Source organism: Mus musculus, chromosome 7 (genome assembly GCF_000001635.26).
Source record: "Mus musculus strain C57BL/6J chromosome 7, GRCm38.p6 C57BL/6J".
In the NCBI taxonomy this organism is placed as follows: Eukaryota; Metazoa; Chordata; class Mammalia; order Rodentia; family Muridae; genus Mus; species Mus musculus.
The window spans coordinates 8,035,774-8,056,285 of record NC_000073.6 but is presented as its reverse complement, the minus strand read 5'-3'; the positions used below and the strand labels follow the sequence as shown (position 1 = coordinate 8,056,285).

Genomic DNA, 20,512 nt, shown 5'->3' with positions numbered 1-20,512 from the left:
ACTGTATGTCCTCAGTAGCTCCAGTTTTGATATTACTGGATGTCTCACTGTGAATAATGTGATACAATCCACTGACATCATTTCTAACTGTGTTCACATAATCAGATTGTTGAAACTTTTCAAGGACTAAATTTGAACACAGGGGCTTCCTTCCACAGATTCACAAACATGAATGATATCATGGAGACTGAGTATGAATTATCCTCCTAAGTATTTACCTACATGTGTTTATTACATGGGCTGTGGACACCAGTTGCAGAGCCCCAGGGAAGAAAGTATTTAAGTTTCTTCCAGGGCTCAGGAGAAACCTGAAAATAAAATGAGTCATGAATATGCAATAAACCTCACCTTTGCACAAAGAAATAAAAGCTGGTAGAAATCTGATGTGCTGATATGCATGGCACTTCAAAATCCGCACTGCCCAAGTTTAAGGCAGGAAAAATATGTTCATTTTCATGGGAGTCTTCTTCCTCCTTAATATTACACTTCTCATGGCCAATTTCATTGATCCCAGGTGCTTTTGGAGAATAAATTTGGATGAAATAACGGATGAATATTTGGGATTATCTTGTACTTTCATCCTGGCAGCAGTTCAGACACCCACTGAAAAAGATTATTTCAACAAGACTCTTAATGTTCTGTAAGTAAATTTGTATTTTAAATTGAAATGAGAACATCAATATTTCTTCAGTGCTTTGAGGATGAAGATTAGGCAAATTCTTGAGTCTTCTGTCCTGGTGCTAAGTCTGAAAAACAACCTTAAATCTTTTACAGATTTAATCCAATTTTCTCCATTTAATTAATCCAGTGGAGGTTTTGTTTTTCCTCCAGGTGGCTTCTAATATAAAGGTTGGAAGCTTTGGAATAAAGGAATATCTACATTGATCTTTAACATAAAGCCCTCCTTTTGATACTTTATATTGCACTCTAGACAGAGATGACTTATTGAAATTGATCCTTTAATATTGCATTATGTTTTATCCAAAGTACATGTAAATAAATGGTCATGAATTCTGCTGACAGTCCTTCCATAAGTCTGCTGCTCCAGTAATATTCATGGCACATATAGTTGTCAAAAACTGTACATACATACAAGCTTACTGTCTCAAAGTCATTGTATGTGGTCACTTATTCACTTCTAAACCTTCATCAGTTTTGGAAAGAGAAGATACCTGGACTCAGAAATTCCTATTTCATATGAATGCCTTTGTATGTATATGAGCAAGGAATATTTTGCTCATTAGGGGTCAAGACTTCGAAGTATTTTAAAAGATAAAGTCCAAGAGCACTGTGGCTTCGTACTTCACACTATTTATGTACATTCACTGGCTTTTATGTTTTGCAAAGTTCAATTGGGCACTCTCTCTTTAGAGTAAACCATATTTGGAACATATGGAATCCAATGATATGATTACATTCTTTGAATAAGCAGGCTATCAATAAGAGTGGTGACTGCTTATTTCACTTATCACTGGCATGGGTGACAATTGTATTGTGGGATAGTTGGAATGTTTGAGGACAGTGTTACAGGAGCTTTCTATTAGTTTTTTGTCATTATTTAAGAAAATGTCTTCTCCATTCATGTATGAGTTGGTTAATCTCTGACCTTTTAAAATATCTAAATCTTGTGGGACTTATTTCAATAATTTTAGTAAATATTAGTGCATATGTTACCAACTTGGTATCAATACCAATTTTTGTGGATTGCTGATCATTGTTTTAAAACACAGCCTTTAGAAAACTAGGCTACACAGACATCTTAAGTAACTGATGTTTCCTAAATTTCAGTTATAGGTAGTAGTTTGAGCATTGCACAACTTCTACTCTCAAATTTATTTTGTATATTAGTAAAACATTAATTGAGATTTGTGTGTGTGTATGTGTGTGTGTGTGAGGTAGTAAAGAATAATAAAATGACCTATTTTATAGGGTATAGAATGAAAACACAAGAGTTGTATAATTTTTAGTGAAAGACTGTATTTACTTCACTCTAATCATTAAATATGTAGGTGTACATATATTGTTCATTGATAAAATTATATGAAATGACAAGGATAAAACAGGAGATACTATTCTTTTCATAAACATAAATGAAACCAATGTGGTATTATTCCATTCCCATGGTCTAGTGGTCCACTTTTTTTTTTTTTTACAAATACAATGAATATATCATATAAATTTACACAAAAAAAGCTCTTCTATATTATAAGCATATAATACTGGCATATACAAATATCACGGATATTTCCTTATTTTCCTAGTTCTCAGTAGGATACTAGTACTGTTTTAGTGTAATGACAAAGGTTGTCAAAGATGTTTCCTAGAAATTAATTTATAATGAATAAAATACCCAGAGTGAATATATCACATTTCTTTGCAATTAGGAAGTAGGAGAATGATACATTAGTGGTGGGACAAGCCCTTAATCTCTGCACTAAACACCTGTCACTGCTGCATATCTGTGCATTTGAATTGAGGATAGTCTACAGGAAAGTATCTTATAGAACATTTGGATGTATTGCAATCTTATAACCTAAATAGTCCTTGCTCAAATACATACAAACTTATATATTGACATGTATCAATTACCAAATTCATTTTTGATATTTGAATTTAATTAAAAATAAAACTTTAGAAAATATTTTATTTCAATAAAAGATTGAAAAAATAACAGCATGAGGATAGATATGAAGGGATGTGTCAAGAATTTTGACCTCTAATTGTAAATGATTATAAGTACAGGAATCAAATGTTGCTGAAGAGAGAGACCGTTATGCATTAATAAATCATGGTTTCATTTATTTATTTATTTATTTATTTATTTATTTATTTATTTATTTCTCTCTTTCTTTCTTCCTTTTTTTCTTTCCTTCTCTCTTTCTTTCGTTCTTTCTTACTTTTTTCTATTTTCTTTTTCTTTTCTTTCTTTCTTTTTTTTTTGAGATAGGGTTTCTCTGTATAGCTCTGGCTCTCCGGGAACTCACTTTGTAGACCAGGCTGGCCTCAAACTCAGAAATCCACCTGCTTCTGCATCCCAAGTGCTGGGATTAAAGGAGAATGACACCACTCCTGGCTATGGTTTCATTTCCTTAACCAATTCAGTTAATTTCACGAGAAAATATCATGAACTCAGTGGCTCTAATAACAAATACATTTATTGCTCAATAATTTCAAAATGAAGACATGATCAGAATTACTGTTTTGTCAATATCTGTGGTTATCTCTTTTCCTTCTGATCAAGCACTCAAAAACAAAAATGGAAATTATCTCTGTGGATGAGGTCAATACCATCTCTTAATTATGGGACCAACACTGTCATAAATTTTTAAAGTGCTTTCTATTTTCCAGGTCCATCTGTCAATCCAATCTTATAACAAAAGCCATTTGTTCCCGTCTTTAGATGTCAGATGCAGAAACTTCCAGTATAGTGTAGTGCTTCTATTGAGTACAAATGCTCATGTATAATCATCTGTCCATAATAAACACTGTACTCTTTTACAGAAAAACAACTAAAAACCACAATATGCTTTGGCATTGGTGTTTGCAATGGATGAAATCAACAGAAATCCTGATCTTTTACCAAATATGTCTTTGATTATAAGATACACTTTGGGCCTTTGTGATGGAAAAACTGTAACACCTACACCATATTTATTTCATAAAAAAAAACAAAGCCCTATTCCTAATTATTTCTGTAATGAAGAGACTATGTGTTCATTTCAGCTTTCAGGACCCAAGTGGGATGTATCTTTAAGTTTCTGGATGTACCTGGACAGCTTCTTATCTCTGCGTGTGAGTTATCATTGGCCAGGAATTCTTAACATCATGTATTTTGGGGGGACTTTGATAGCTATTAAGAAAGTTAATGGATGTGGTTGGACTTATGCTTATGTCAATCTAGGTAGTTCCAGGATACTTACTATTTAGAAACATGATAGGACTTCTGCTAGAGGCTACCACCAGAAGTTGACAAATACCAGCACGGAGGAATAGAAGAGGCCATGGAGAATTGAGTCTGGCATGATGGAAGAGAGAATCTTACAGCCTTGACTGACTGTCAGTCAGAATGCTTCATTATTTATACCAAAATCAGCAAGCAGAGATTGGTTCATGCTGTTCCAAAACTTAGAGCTTATTATTTCTGTCCCCAGATAGGAGTTATCTTCATCTTGGTCATAAGATTAAATTATCATTGGTAAACTATGAAATAACAGAATTATGGTCACGTTATAAGTTTAGTCATCAGAGATAAACTGTGATGGAACAGAAATAAATTTTAACAACATTTTCTCTATAACTTACCTTTTAACTATCTGGAGTATTTTTTTTGTAAAGGCATAAAATACCATTCTTAATCTGGCAACTCATTACATTTCAGTAGTACTAGAAAGGATGAAAAGCTCCAAACCGGTCTGTGGAGTTAGTCATTTGACTACCTGTGATTGTATGTCGAACTATTAAAAGTCAGAATTTAAATTGACATTAGATCGCTGGCAAAAATTTCACACCCATAGTGCTATACCTTTAATAAGTCATTTTCTTTAATAATATGATGACATTATTAAAGTAATTAATTTAAATTATTATATTATTATCAGTATATAATATTATTATAAACCTTGTAGAATTTATTGCTATGTTTTATCTTGTTTTTTTTTTTCTTTTGCTTCCACACCGTAAGATACAAGATTAGAACTTCACAAGTGAACTTTTCTAAGAAAGAGGAGTTATGGGGTTCCAATACCTTGTTCTTCCATATTTTTCCACATGAAAAATTTTGCATCATTATAAGACACTTTTTTTTTTGGTATGATCCTTAATTTCTTTCTTTCTTTTTTTATTAGGTATTTTCCTCATTTACATTTCCAATGCTATCCCAAAAGTCCCCTATTCACCCATTACCACTTTTTGGCCCTGGCATTCCCCTGTTCTGGAGCATATAAAGTTTGCAAGTCCAATGGGCCTCTCTTTCCATTGATGGCCTACTAGGCCATATTTTGATACATGTGCAGCTAGAGACAAGAGCTCCGGGGTATTATTGGTTAGTTCATAATGTTGCTCAACCTATAGGGTTGCAGATCACTTTAGCTCCTTGGGTGCTTTCTCTAGCTCCTCCATTGGGGGTCCTATGATCCATCCAATAGCTGACTCTGACCATCCAATTATGTATTTGCTAGGTCCCTGCATAGTTTCACAAGAGACAGCTATATCAGGGTCCTTTCAGCAAAATCTTGCTAGTGTATGCAATGGTGTCAGCATTTGGAGGCTAATTATGGGACGGATCATGGATATGGCAGTCTCTAGATGGTCTGTTCTTTTGTCTCTGCTCCAAACTTTATCTCTGTAACTCCTTCAATGGGTGTTTTGTTCCCAATTCTAAGAAGGGGCAAACTGTCCATATTTTGGTCTTCGTACTTCTTCAGTTTCATGTGTTTTGCAAATTGTAACTTATTTCTTGGGTATTCTAAGTTTCTGGGCTAATATCCACTTATCAGTGAGTACATATCATTTGAGTTCTTTTGTGATTGGGTTGCCTAAATCAAGATAATGCCCTACCAGTCCAACCATTTGCCTAATAATTTCATAAATTCATTCTTTTTAATAGCTGTGTATTACTCTATTGTGTAAATGTACCACATTTTCTGTATCCAATCCTCTTTTGAGGGACATCTGGGTTCTTTCCAGTTTTTGGCTATTATAAATAAGGCTGCTATGAATATAGTGGAGCTTGTGTCTTTCTTACTAGTTGGAACATCTTCTGGATATATACCCAGGAGAGGTATTGTGGGATCCTCCGGTAGTACCATGTCGAATGTTCTGAGGAACCACCAGACTGATTTCCAGAGTGGTTGTACAAGCCTGCAATCCCACCAACAATGGAGGAGTGTTCCTCTTTCTCCACATCCACGCCAGCATCTGCTGTAACATCAATTTTTGACCTTAGCCATTCTGACTGGTGTGAGATGGAATCTCAGGGTTGTTTTGATTTGCATTTCCCTGATGATTAAGGATGTTTAACATTTTTTTGGTGTTTCTCATCCATTCGGTATTCCTCAAGTGAGAATACTTTATTTAGCTCTGAGCCCCATTTTTTAATGGGGTTATGTGATCTTCTGGAGACCACCTTCTTGAGTTCTTTATATATATTGGATATTAGTCCCCTATCTGATATAAGATAGGTAAAGATTCTTTTCCAGTCTGTTGGTGGCCTTTTTGTCTTATTGACGGTGTGTTTTAACTTACAGAAGCTTTGCAGTTTCCTGAGGTCCCATTAGTCAATTCTCGATCTTACAGAACAAGCCATTGTTTTCTATTTAGGAATTTTTCCCCTGTGCCCATATCTTCGAGGCTTTTCACCACTTTCTCCTCTATAAGTTTCAGTGTCTCTGGTTTTATGTGGAGCTCCTAGATCCACTTAGATTTGACCTTAGTACAAGGAGATAGGAATGGATCAATTCGCATTCTTCTACATAATAACCACCAGTTGTGCCAGCACCATTTGGTGAAAATGCTGTCTTTTTTCCACTGGATGGTTTTACGTCCCTTGTCGAAAATCAAGTGACCATAGGTGTGTGGGTTCATTTCTGGGTCTCCAATTCTATTCCATTGCTCTACTTGTCTGTCACTCTAACAGTACCATGCAGTTTTTATCACAATTGCTCTGTAGTACAGCTTTAGGTCAGGCATGGTGATTCCACCAGAGGTTCTTTTATCCTTGAGAAGAGTTTTTGATATCCTAGGTTTTTTGCTTTTCCAGATGAATTTACAAATTGCTCTTTCAAATTCCTTGAAGAATTGAGTTGGAATTTTGATGGGGATTGCACTGAATCTGTAGATTGCTTTTGGCAAGATAGCCATTTTTACAATGTTGAGCTAGGTAATCCATGAGATGGGAGAACTTTCCTTCTTCTGAGACCTTCTTTAATTTCTTTCATCAGAGACTTAAAGTTCTTATCATACATATCTTTCATTTCCTTAGTTAGAGTCATGCCAAGGTATTTTATATTATTTGTGACAATTGAGAAGGGTGTGGTTTCGCTAATTTCTTTCTCAGCCTGTTTATTCTTTGTGTAGAGAAAGGCCATTGACTTGTTTGAGTTAATTTTATATCCAGCTCCTTCACTGAAGCTATTTATCAGGTTTAGGAGTTCTCTGGTGAAATTTTTAGTGTCACTTATATATATTATCATATCATCTGCAAAAAGTGATAATTTAACTTCTTTTCCAATTTGTATCCCCTTGATCTCCTTTTGTTGTCAAATTGCTCTGGCTAGGACATCAAGTACAATGTTGAATATGTAGAGAGAAAGTGGGAAGCCTTGTCTTGTCCCTGATTTTAGTGGGATTGCTTCCAGCTTCTCACCATTTACTTATCTGTTGGCTATTGGTTTGCTGTAGATTGCTTTTATCTTGTTTAGGTATGGGCCTTGAATTCCTAATCTTTCCAAGACTTTTATCATGAATCGGTGTTGTGTTTTGTAAATGCTTTCTCCTCATCTAAGGAGATGATGATGTGGTTTTTGTCTTTGAGTTTGTTTATCTAATAGATTACATTGATGGATTTCCATATATTAAACCATCCCTGCATCCCTGGAATGAAACCTACTTGGTCAGGATGGATGATTGTTTTCATGTGATCTTGGATTTGTTGAGCGAGAATTTTATTGAGTATTTTTGCATCGATATTCATAAGGGAAATTGGTCTGAAGATCTCTACCTTTGTTGGATCTTTCTGTGGTTTAAGTATCAGAGTAATTGTGGATTCATCAAATGAGTTTGGTAGAGTACCTTCTACTTCTATTTTGTGGAATAGTTTTGCAGAACTGGAATGAGGTCTTCTTTGAAGGTCTGATAGAACTCTGCACTAAACTCATAAGGTCCTGGGCTTTTTTTTGGTTGGGAGACTATTAATGACTGCTTCTATTTCTTTAGGGGATATGGGAATGTTTAGATCTTTGACTTGATCCTGGTTTAACTTTAGTACCTGATATCTGTCTAGAAACTTGTCCATTTCATCCAGGTTTTCCAGTTTTCTTGAGTATAGCATTTTGTAGAAGGATCTGATGGTGTTTTGGATTTCTTCAGGATCAGTTGTTATGTCTCCCTTTTCCTTTCTGAATTTGTTAATTAGGATGCAGTTCCTGTGCCCTCTAGTGAGTCTGGATAAGGGTATATCATTCTTGTGGATTTTCTCAAAGAACCAGCTCCTCATTTGGTTGATTCTTTAAATAGTTCTTGTTTCCATTTGGTTGATTTTGCCCCTGAGCTTGATTATTTTCTGCCATCTTGTCCACTTGGGTGAATTTGCTTCCTTTTTTCTAGAGCTTTTAGGTGTGTTGTCACGCTGCTAGTGTGTGCTCTCTCCAGTTTCTTTTTGGAGGCACTCAGAGCTATGAGTTTCCCTCCTTCAAATGCTTTCATTGTGTCCTAAAAGTATGGTTATGTTGTGGCTTCATTTTAATTAAACTCTAAGAAGTCTTTAATTTCTTTCTTTATTCCTTCCTTGACCAAGGTATCGCTGAGAAGAGTGTTGTTCATTTTCCACGTGAATTTTGGCTTTCCAATATTTATGTTGTTACTGAAGTACAGCCTTAGTCCATTGTGGTCTGATAGGATGCACGGGACAATTTCAATATTTTTGTATCTGTTGAGGCCTGTTTTGTGACCAATTATATGGTCAATTTTGGAGAAGGTACCATGAGGTGCTGAGAAGAATGTATATCCTTTTGTTTTAGGATTAAATGATCTGTAGATATCTGTTAAGTCCATTTTTTTCATAAATTCTGTTGGTTTGACTATGTCCCTGTTTAGTTTCTGTTTCCACGATGTGTCCATTGATGAAAGTGGTGTGTTGAAGTCTCCCACTATTATTGTATGAGTTGCAATGTGTGCTTTGAGATTTACTAAAGTTAATTTAATGAAAGTGGCTGCCCTTACATTTGGAGCATAGATATTCAGAATTGAGAGTTCTCCTTGAAGAATTTTAACTTTGATGAATATGAAGTGTCCCTCCTAGTCTTTTTTGATAACTTTAGTTTGGAATTCAATTTATTCGATATTAGAATGGCTACTCCAGCTTGTTTCTTCAGACCATTTGCTTGAAAAATTGTTTTCCAGCCTTTTACTCTGAGGTAGTATCTGTCTTTTTTCCCTGAGATGGGTTTCCTGTAAGCAGCAGAATGTTGGGTCCTGTTTTTGTAGCCAGACTGTTAGTCTATGTCTTTTTATTGGGGAATTGAATCCATTGATATTAAGAGATATTAAGGAAAATTAATTGTTGCTTCCTATTATTTTTGGTTTTAGAGTTGGCATTCTGTTCATGTGACTGTCTTCTTTTTGGTTTGTTGAGGGATTACTTTCTTGCTTTTTCTAGGGTGTGGTTTCTGTCCTTGTATTGCTTTTCCTCTGATATTATCCTTTGAAGGGCTGGATTCGTGGAATGGTTATGTGTGAATTTGGTTTTGCCTTGGAATGCTTTGGTTTCTCCATCTATGGTAATTGAGAGTTTGGCTGGATATAGTAGCTTGGGCTGGCATTTGTGTTCTCTTAGTGTCTGTATAACATCTGTCCAGGATCTTCTGGCTTTCATAGTCTCTGGTGAAAAGTCTGGTGTAATTCTGATAGGCCTGCCTTTATTTGTTACTTGACCTTTTTCGCTGACTGATTTTAATATTCTATCTTTATTTAGTGCATTTGTTGTTCTGATTATTATATGTCAATGGAATTTCTTTTCTGGTCCAGTCCAGTAGGCTTCCTGCAGGTTCATGGGATTCTCTTTCTTTAGGTTTGGGAAGTTTTCCTCTATTATTTTGTTGGAGATATTTGCTGGTCCCTTAAGTTGAAAATCTTCATTCTCATCTACTCCTATTATCCGTAGGTTTGGTCTTCTCAGTGTGTCCGCGTTGTTCCGTATTTTTCCACATGAAGATGTTTAAATCATTATAATCGCTTTTTTTTGAAGTTATATTTTATTTATTTATTTATTTATTCCATTTTTTAATTAGGTATTTAGCTCATTTACATTTCCAATGCTATACCAAAAGTCCCCCATACCCACCCACCCCCACTCCCCTACCCACCCACTCACCCTTTTTGGCCCTGGCGTTCCCCTGTACTGGGGCATATAAAGTTTGCGTGTCCAATGGGCCTCTCTTTCCAGTGATGGCCAACTAGGCCATCTTTTGATACATATGCAGCTAGAGTCAAGAGCTCCGGGGTACTGGTTAGTTCATAATGTTGTTCCACCTATAGGGTTGCAGATCCCTTTAGCTCCTTGGGTTTTTTCTCCTAGCTCTCTGGCTAGGAATTTCATAAATTCATTCTTTTTAATAGCTGAGTAGTACTCCATTGTGTAGATGTACCACATTTTCTTTATCCATTCCTCTGTTGAGGGGCATCTAGGTTCTTTCCAGCTTCTGGCTATTATAAATAAGGCTGCTATGAACATAGTGGAGCATATGTCCTTCTTACCAGTTGGGGCATCTTCTGGATATATGCCCAGCATAGGTATTGCTGGATCCTCCGGTAGTACTATGTCCAAATTTCCGAGGAACCGCCAGACTGATTTCCAGAGTGGTTGTGAAGCAAATTCACCCAAGAGGAGTAGAAGGCAGGAAATAATCAAACTCAGGGGTGAAATCAACCAAGTGGAAACAAGAAGAACTATTCAAAGAATTAACCAAACGAGGAGTTGGTTCTTTGAGAAAATCAACAAGATAGATAAACCCTTAGCTAGACTCACTAGAGGGCACAGGGACAAAATCCTAATTAACAAAATCAGAAATGAAAAGGGAGACATAACAACAGATCCTGAAGAAATCCAAAACACCATCAGATCCTTCTACAAAAGGCTATACTCAACAAAACTGGAAAACCTGGACGAAATGGACAAATTTCTGGACAGATACCAGGTACCAAAGTTGAATCAGGATCAAGTTGACCATCTAAACAGTCCCATATCCCCTAAAGAAATGGAAGCAGTTATTGATAGTCTCCCAGCCAAAAAAAGCCCAGGACCAGACAGGTTTAGTGCAGAGTTCTATCAGACCTTCAAAGAAGATCTAATTCCAGTTCTGCACAAACTATTTCATAAAATAGAAGTAGAAGGTACTCTACCCAACTCATTTTATAATCGCTTTTTAAAGTGGACAAAATACCATTCAATCTAACTTCATTTCTATATATTTTCCTCAGGATGTACAACTTATGAATCCCAATTATTTTGCACCAGAATTACCTGGGTATATATTAAGAACAGTTTTTCTAATCCAATTTGCTGCTAACACTTTTAGGCTGCAAAATCTAGTTTACATTTTTACAAATACTTTGATCTTATTGTCTGTTTCCTGGGGAGGCACAGAGGCAGACATTGCCAGAGTAATTCAGAACAAAACCTAAAAAGAAGATCTTGGCAGCTTTATGTGAGTCACAACATCTAGTGTACAATATTACTTTCAAGTAGGACAATATAAAAATATCTCTTCCAAATGCTGTATCAGTATTATGTACAGGACTCTACTCTTCATTTTAGTAGTTTTATGGATTATGGCATAAAAGCCTTTTTAATAAATATTAATCAAATATCCCCAAATTGTAAAAGTATAAAAATCCCTTCAAACATTTGAAACAGAGATATCAAGACTAAAACTGAAAGACAGAAAGGCAGTCATTATAACATCTGAATACATTTGTAACATCTTTGTCAAACAGCTATGCTTGCTGTTCCCATCAGAACTGGATGTGCCAGGCTTCCACGTTTGCTCATTTGAATCAGAGAGAAAAAGTCACAGGTAATCAACTGTTTGCAGGTAAATATGATTACAAGTGTTTTTACATGCACCACACCTCATGCTGCTCTCTGTGTTTTAGATCCTTCAGCTTACCTATGGACCTTTCCATTCTATCTTCAGTGATGATGAACAATATCCCTATCTCTATCAGATGGCCCCAAAGGACACATCTCTAGCATTGGCAATGGTCTCCTTCATACTTTATTTGAAATGGAACTGGATTGGCCTTGTCATCCCAGATGACGATCAAGGAAACCAATTTCTTTTAGAGTTGAAGAAACAGAGTGAAAACAAGGAAATTTGCTTTGCCTTTGTGAAAATGATCTCTGTTGATGATACTTCATTTCCACATAAAACTGAAATGGACTACAACCAAATTGTGATGTCATCCACAAATGTTATTATCATTTATGGAGAAACACGCAATTTCATTTATTTGATCTTCAGAATGTGGGAACCTCCCATTTTACAGAGAATATGGATCACCACAAAACAATTGAATTTCCCTACCAGGAAGACAGACATAAGTCATGGCACATTCTATGGATCACTTACTTTTCTACCCCACCATGGTGAGATTTCTGGCTTTAAAAAGTTTGTACAGACATGGTTCCATGTCAGAAACACAGATTTATATTTAGTAATGCCAGAGTGGAACTATTTTAACTATGTAAGCTCAGCATCCAATTGTAAAATACTGAAGAACAATTCATCTGATGCCTCATTTGATTGGCTAATGGAACAGAAGTTTGACATGACCTTTAGTGAGAATAGTCATAACATATACAATGCTGTGCATGCCATAGCCCATGCCCTCCATGAGATGAATCTGCAACAGGCTGATAATCAGGCAATAGGCAATGGAAAAGGAGCCAGTTCTCACTGCTTGAAGGTAAAAGTTTCTTCTATTGGCCGAGGTTTGGTATCTTCAATTGCATAGTTGTTTAGAGTCTTTCAGATGCCCAGACATAAAGAAATAAGAAATATTTTCCAAAATAGATAGGTTTCCCAAACATTTTACCTTAACAAAAGCAAATCTATAGATTGTTATGAATGTGATTGAAAAAAGAATTCACAGATTAGCAATGAAAATGTTTGGTTTTATACAGAGCAAACAAATATCTATTAGCATGCCCCTTCTAATATTGGATATAAAAAGTCTTTCCTCATTAAATTTCTCCATGATTAGAAGATGAGTTTTTATTTATATTTGTCAATTATATGGAAATCATTTGGAGGAATTATTTTCATTAGTGTAATCCAGTGATTCTGCAAAGAGTGTAGGCTCTGGAGAACATTCTGGGTTTTCTGAGAGTAACTAAACAAGAAATAGTGTTGGTATTCATTTCTGTCTGTAGAAATATGTTTATATGTGTGAATGTATGCTTCTCACTGAGTATATGTATATTTTCTACTCTTTCTGTGTATCTGCATTTATATTTGTGTTACTTTCAACATATATGTTTATCTCTCTGTATGAAAGTGGAATTGAGCAACAATTATTTCTATGTAGGAATTTCTTTCTATAAGTGTTTGTTTATATATGTGTGTATGTTTCTTTGGGGTTTTGACAGAGTAGGTTTCATTGTGTACAATGTATGTATTTTATAAGTGTTTATAAGTACTTATATGGATTTGTACCTGCTTTACTATGTATGTGTCTGCCTATTTCTTTGTACTTGGCAAGGCCTTTGCCTTCCTTTTTGTCTTTAGGTGTGAATATAAAACTCTCTGTGTGTCAATATTATTCATGGCTGTTCCTTATATATTTATACCACTCCCCGTGTTTTGCTGTCAGCCTCCCTCCCTCTCTCTCTCTCTCTCTCTCTCTCTCTCTGTGTGTGTTTGTGTGTGTGTGTGTGTGTGTGTGTTTGTGTGAGTGTGTGTGTGTATGTCTGTATGTCTGTATGTGTAGTTGTATGTGTGCCAGTGTATTATTTTGTGTGATTTCATATCTGTCTTTTTATTTGAGTGGATATGATTGTCACTTATGTGAATGAATATTTACATATGTGTGTCAACATGTACATATATTTGTTTGTAAATGAATGTATAGATGTATTATATGTGTGACATGGAAAAGATGTGAGCCACTCTAGGTGTCTGTGTGTATATTCGTGTGTTTGTGTGCGTGTGTTTGGTGTGTGTGTGTGTGTGTGTGTGTGTGTGTTTGTGTGTGTGTGTGTGTGTGTGTGTTGCATACCTGTGTTTGGATCTGCATTTTTCACTGTGTTTGGAATTCTTCACTGAGAAAACTGAAATTCTTGTAATATTCTGATAATTTCATTTATGCAATTGCATTTGTTGTAATTCCTCTCTTCCTTTCTTTCTTTAAATACATTTGCCTTTGCTATGTAATCAGAATGAATTTTATGACTTGAAGGAATGATACATACATTATAGTGCAATGCTTGTATTTTAGGTAAACTCCTTTCTAAGAAGGACCTGCTTCACTAATCCTCTTGGGGACAAAGTGTTTATGAAGCAAAGAGTAATAATGCAGGATGAATATGATATTATTCACTTTGGGAATCTCTCACAACACCTTGGGATTAAGATGAAGTTAGGAAAGTTCAGCCCATATTTACCACATGGTCGACACTCTCACTTATATGTAGACATGATTGAGTTGGCCACAGGAAGAAGAAAGGTAAGTGTGTGCTAGCTTACTGGTTTATAATACAGAGCAGTAAACAGTGTCAGATGAATACACGGCAACACATTGAAATGAACAATTTAGTCACATAAGGAACAAATTTCTAGTCTCCTGTATGATATTTCATTTTTCAGTTTTCACATTTTTACCAATTATTTGAAGATTTCAAACATGCATAAAATATACCTTTGTCATACCAGAACCATTTTCTGAAATTTAATAAATGAAAAAACCTGTTTTTCACCAGTTTGATATTCTTTCCTTTAAATTAAACAAATTTTTCTTCACATAATTGCTCTAATGAAACAGTAATTTCCTCCCTTACCTTAAACTACTGGAACAGGTATTGGTATGAAATAGGCTAATGTTACAGTTATGAAACACCAGTAGTCATAATTGCTATCCCTTGTCATTATATCCAAAAGTGTTTACCATATAATAAAAGGACATTCAACACATTCACTAATGAACACAATTACAGAAAATCATATTCATAGAAACATGACTTTTTAGTAAATTTAAAGATTCCATTCACTCTTTTACATAAGATGACCACAAGGTCAAAGGAACCTATAGACAGCACTAGAACAACAGAAAAAATAAAGGTTATTAACACACCTCAAGTACAGCAATAACAGCAACCAGACAAAATCATCAAATAATTTTCAGTTATAATTGAACTTTTTTGTTAACATTCTCTAAATGAAATCAAAGACAACAAAACTGGATTTTTTTAAGACATTCCTAAGTTGCCTGCAGAGGGTAGGAAGACACATTCATATACAAGAGGAGAACTTTTCTTTATTAAAAAATGGAGGAAAACAGTATAATGTTTAATAAGAGGGAAAAAGGTAATTCAAAAACAATATATTTGATGGATATGTGTGGAATAATTCTTTACAAAAACACCTACCAAAAAGAACACCACACACAACAGAAAGATCATTCTCTGAGAACAGGGAGATTTTTTAAAATTTTAATTGTTTTATTGATTGAAAATAACTTGTAATTCTCACATAATATATCCTAATTACAGTTTCCATTCCTTCTATTGGGATATGAACAATTGTCAGTTTTACTGGCAAATATATCATAGTTAATATGCCTATTTCCTTTCCTTATTATCAGATCCTCTTTATGTCACTCATTAGAAAATGACAGGATTCTATGAGAGAATAATAAAATACAACAAGTTTAAACAAATCTAATCCATCATAATAGAACAAAATTTTCATAACACATTCTGGTACCTAGACATATGAAATTGAGCTAGATGAAAAGACCACGAAATACTATTTCATACCTCATACGAATAGTAGTGAATGAAGCATGAGTTAGTGATAGACAATTGAGTGACAGTTATTCCCAGTTTAGTACTAAGAATATTTTATTTTGAAAATATAATTCTAACTGTCAATTTGACAATCAGAACATCTGGAACTACTGATATAAATTATTTATTCCACATTTGCATGTGAACAAACATAAGAAGAAGCACCTACAAACTATTAATGTCAAACTGCAAAAGGAATTCCTTGGACAAAGTGATGTTATATATAAATGGGAATTCTACACAAACACCCTGAAATAGACTGTCCTTTTCAAAGCCAGCCAAAACATAAAAATCTGGTAGTCAAACACTGTTGGTACCTTCTTTTATCACTGATTAACCATAGCATAATTACCAAATACAAGGGACAGTAGGAAAATTTTTGTGACTCACAAATGCCCTGTTCTCCTACCTCGAAATTAATCTTATATAAACTGAATGTACTCAGGACAATGTGAAAATATAATCACATTGATATTTGAGCCCAAATGAGACCAACTCATTGATTCCACTTGTCTATTCAATCTATTGTAGACAGGATTTCTTGAGGTTTGTGGGATGAGACTAATTCTCAGCGTTGCTTGCAAACTAATCAGAGTTAATACACCTCCACAACTGCTGATAATCCTGGCTTGCTCATTCTTTTTTCTACTTTGGATTTTTGTCAACTCTTTATCATTCACTCTGAAAATTGTTATTTTTGGAGCTGTGCTACTTATAAAGTATTTAGGAAGCACTACATGGCAATAAATGAGTGTTAGATACTCCTCATATGTATCTATGTGGCGCAATGCATGAAAATATAAGTATCATTAATCACAGTATACTTTAATACAAGTTTATATAATATTAAATATATGTATATATATATATATGTATACACACACACACACACACACACACACACACACAAATTTATTATTTTTTACCTTTGTGCCTTGAATAGGGCCTGATATGTAGTACGGCTTTTATGGGGAAAATTTGCAATCATATTCCTAACATTCAACTGGTATAAAACAGACTAAAGCCAAAAAAAAAAATCAAAAACAAAAAAATCAAAACAAAACAAAACAAAAAACTATATTTATTATCAGGCTGTCATGGAACTCATTCTGTAGACCATGATGGCCTCAAAATCAAAAATCTGCCTGCCTTTGCCTGCCAAGTGCTGGGATTAAAGGTGTGTGCCACCACTGCCCAGCTGCCTTTGACTTAATAAAAGTAAGACATATAAAGCCTTTACAAAAAAATAAAAATAAAAAATAAAAAAAAACCTGCTCTTATTTTACTGTTGTTTATTATATTCTTAGAGTTGAAGATTGAACCTAGTATGTGTTAGGCTAAAAGCTACCCATGAATTATACTCCCATTTTTATTGTGATTTTGCTATTTGTGGCTTTTTTTCAATTTTTTAAATAGGAGATTTAATTTATTTACATTTCAAATGTTACTCCTTTACCCTGTTTCCCTTCCACAAAGCCACTATACCATCCCCCCTTACCCTGTTTCTTTGAGGATGCTCTCCCACCCAACTACCCACTCCTTCCTCAGCACCTAAGCATCCCTCTACACTGGGGCATCAAGCCTTCACAGAACCAAAGGACTCCCCTCCAATTGTTGCCAGATAGGAAACTTTAACTCCTTCAGTCCTTCCCCTAACACCTCCATTGGGGTCCCTGTGCTCAGTTCATTGGTTGACTGTGAGCATCCATATCTGTATTGGTCAGGATCTGGCAGAGCCTCTCAGGAGATAGCTGTATCAGGCTACTGTTTGTAAACACTTCTGGCCATCCACAATAGTGCCTGGGTGTGGTGTCTGCATTTGGGATGGATCTCCAGGTGGGGTAGTCTCTGTGTGTCCTTTCCTTCTGTCTCTGTTCTACTCTTTGCCCCATTATTTCCATTAGACAGGAACAATTCTGGGTTAAAATTTTGTGGATGTGTGGGTGGCCCTATTCCTCAACTGGGGGGGGGGCATGTATAACCTCTGGTTATGGTATCAACAGATTCTTCCTCCCGATTCTAGGATATTTCAGCTAATATCATCCCTGTGGGTTCCTGGGATGCTCTTGATTTCCTGGCATATGGGACTCTCTGGTTGCTACCCAAAGAACCCATCCCTGATTGCTATACACCTCTGTTCAATTTCCTGACCTGTGTACACATCTTCCATCTTCTACCAAACCTGATTCTGCTCCTATTTCCCCCCTCCCCCTGTTTCCTTCCTCTAAGGGAGAATTTATTTCAGGGATGCAAGCATACTTCAATATATGCAGTTCCATTAAATGCAATAAAAGACAAAATATAGAATTACATTATTTTCCAAAAGCCTTCAGAAATGGCTCTTAGACAACTCCAACATTAATTCAAAGATAAAGAAACAAAAATAGTGATAGAACAGCAGGAACCTATATTGATATTAGGACATTTTATTTCACAAAACTATTCACAATACTATAATACATGCAGAGAAAATTTTATCTATGAAAGTCAGAAAAAATGTCAGGTTGTTTTTGTGATTCATGTTTTCATCCAAGCACTTTAGAGACAAAATCTGAAAATCTCTGTCTGTTTCTTCCGAGTCTACCCTATATTGTGAGTCCAAAACAGCCATGTGTGATATGGAGACACTACCTTAATATAAATTATCATAAAGTACAAAAGTATGCAGACTTTCCATACTCCAACACAAAATAGTCTTTCAAATATAACAAAGGGTTAATATACAGTTAAAAAAAATGATGGGAGCCAGGCATGTTGGCACATACCTTTAATTCCAGCACTTGAGAGGCAGAGTCAGGCAGATTACTGAGTTCGAGGCCAGCCTGGTTTACAAAGAAAGTTCCAGGACAGCCAGGGCTATATAGAGAAACCCTGTCTCGAAAAAAAAAAAAAAAAGAAAGAAGGAAAGGAAGGAAGGAGGGAGGTAGGGAGGGAGGAAGGAAAGAAAGAAAGAAAGAAAGAAAGAAAGAAAGAAAGAAAGAAAGAAAGAAAGAAAGAAAGAAAGAGGGGAAGAGGGGAAAGAGGGAAAGAGTGAAAGAGGGAAAGAGTGAAAGAGGGAAAGAAAGAGGTAAAGAGGGAAAGAAAGAGGGAAAGAGGGAAAGGGAAAGGAAGGAAGGAAGGGAGCAAGGGAGCAAGCAAGAAAGAAGGAAAGAAAGAAAGAAAGAAAGAAAGAAAGAAAGAAAGAAAGAAAGAAAGAAAGAAAGAAAGGAAGGAAGGAAGGAAGGAAGGAAGGAAGGAAGGAAGGAAGGAAGGAAGAAAGGAAGAAAGGAAGAAAGAAAGAAAGAAAATGATGGACAGGGGAAATATATTCTGATATTTGATGGGAAAGTGTAAGACCCTTTTCAACAATATCAAAAATATAGAAAGAATTCTTCAAATCATCAATTAACTTTAAACAATCTAATATTTATCCAGCTTTTTCCAATATGTGAAGCCACTATAGAGCATTTTGACGTCATGGAATACTCCATATTCAAGGTCGCTACGGATTAATTTATCATCTCCAACCATATTAAACCAGTGTCTGCATACTCCACTATTTTTATATACATTTTCTCTTGCTTTGCAACAGTAATTTATTTGAGGTCATATTTGTTATCTGTGACTGAAGGATATATTTTTTCCTATTACAAATTTCTTCAAATACTAACTTGCTTCTCTGTTGATTTAATTAAACTTTGATAATAAGGAAAGTGAGGAGGAAGGTGTGACTTGACATATGCCTTATAGTTATAGAAAGACGGGTGTGGATATCAGGAAAAGAACTAAAGAATAGATTTTTTTCTTTATGATAAGGCAAGGCAAAATCTTTTAATATCAGTTTCCCAGAACATTTTTCTGATTCTCCCATTAGTGGAAAAACTGCCAACATTACTTTAGGCTGTTTTTTTTTTCCAAGAGATCTTAAAAGAACACTACTTACTGGATCAACTGCCCACAGTAAGATGGGCATTCTTATATCAATTACCAAAGAAGAAAATGCTTCAAAGATATGAGGACAGGCTAGTGTTGGCTGAGAAAATATTTCAATTAAGTTTCCTCTTTCCATAGCACTTAGTACCAAGTTGAAAATACTTAACTAAAAAACATCCGGTTGCAACTTCTGTAGTTTTCACATACAGCTCAATATCAGCTCTTTTTCCTAAATTACTAGACACTCAGATAATATGCAACATTTCTTCAATGCATTTCCAATATTCAGTTCTGGCCATTAAATAATGGACATTGTAAAATGTCAATCAGGGGCCTGGTGGTGGTGGCACACACCTTTAATCCCAGGACTTGGGAGGCAGAGGCAGGTGGATTTCTGAGTTTGAGGCCAGACTGGTCTACAAAGTGAGTTCCAGGACAGCCAGGGCTACACAGAGAAACCCTGCCTCAAAACACACTCACAAAAAAGACCAAACAAATTAATGTCAATCAGATTGTGTGAATGAAATGAGCTTATTGAAATCTTAAAGTGCTAATCTAAAACATAAAAGAACCTTCTAAAATTCGTTACCAATATGTGTGTAATTTTTCTCAGATGCCATCCTCTGTGTGCAGTGCAGATTGTAGTCCTGGATTCAGAAGATTATGGAAGGAGGGAATGGCAGCCTGCTGTTTTGTTTGCAGCCCCTGCCCTGAAAATGAAATTTCTAATGAGACAAGTGAGTGTTTGCTGCTCTGATATATTCTGAAGATATGTATTTCTCTTCCATCACCCTGGAATAATGAAGTCAGCTAAAAGGCAAC

At 35.5% G+C, this 20,512-nt stretch overlaps 1 pseudogene; it reads left to right on the top strand.

The window, feature by feature from the left end:
• Gm3675 (predicted gene 3675) lies at positions 444-20,429 on the top strand (annotated as a pseudogene).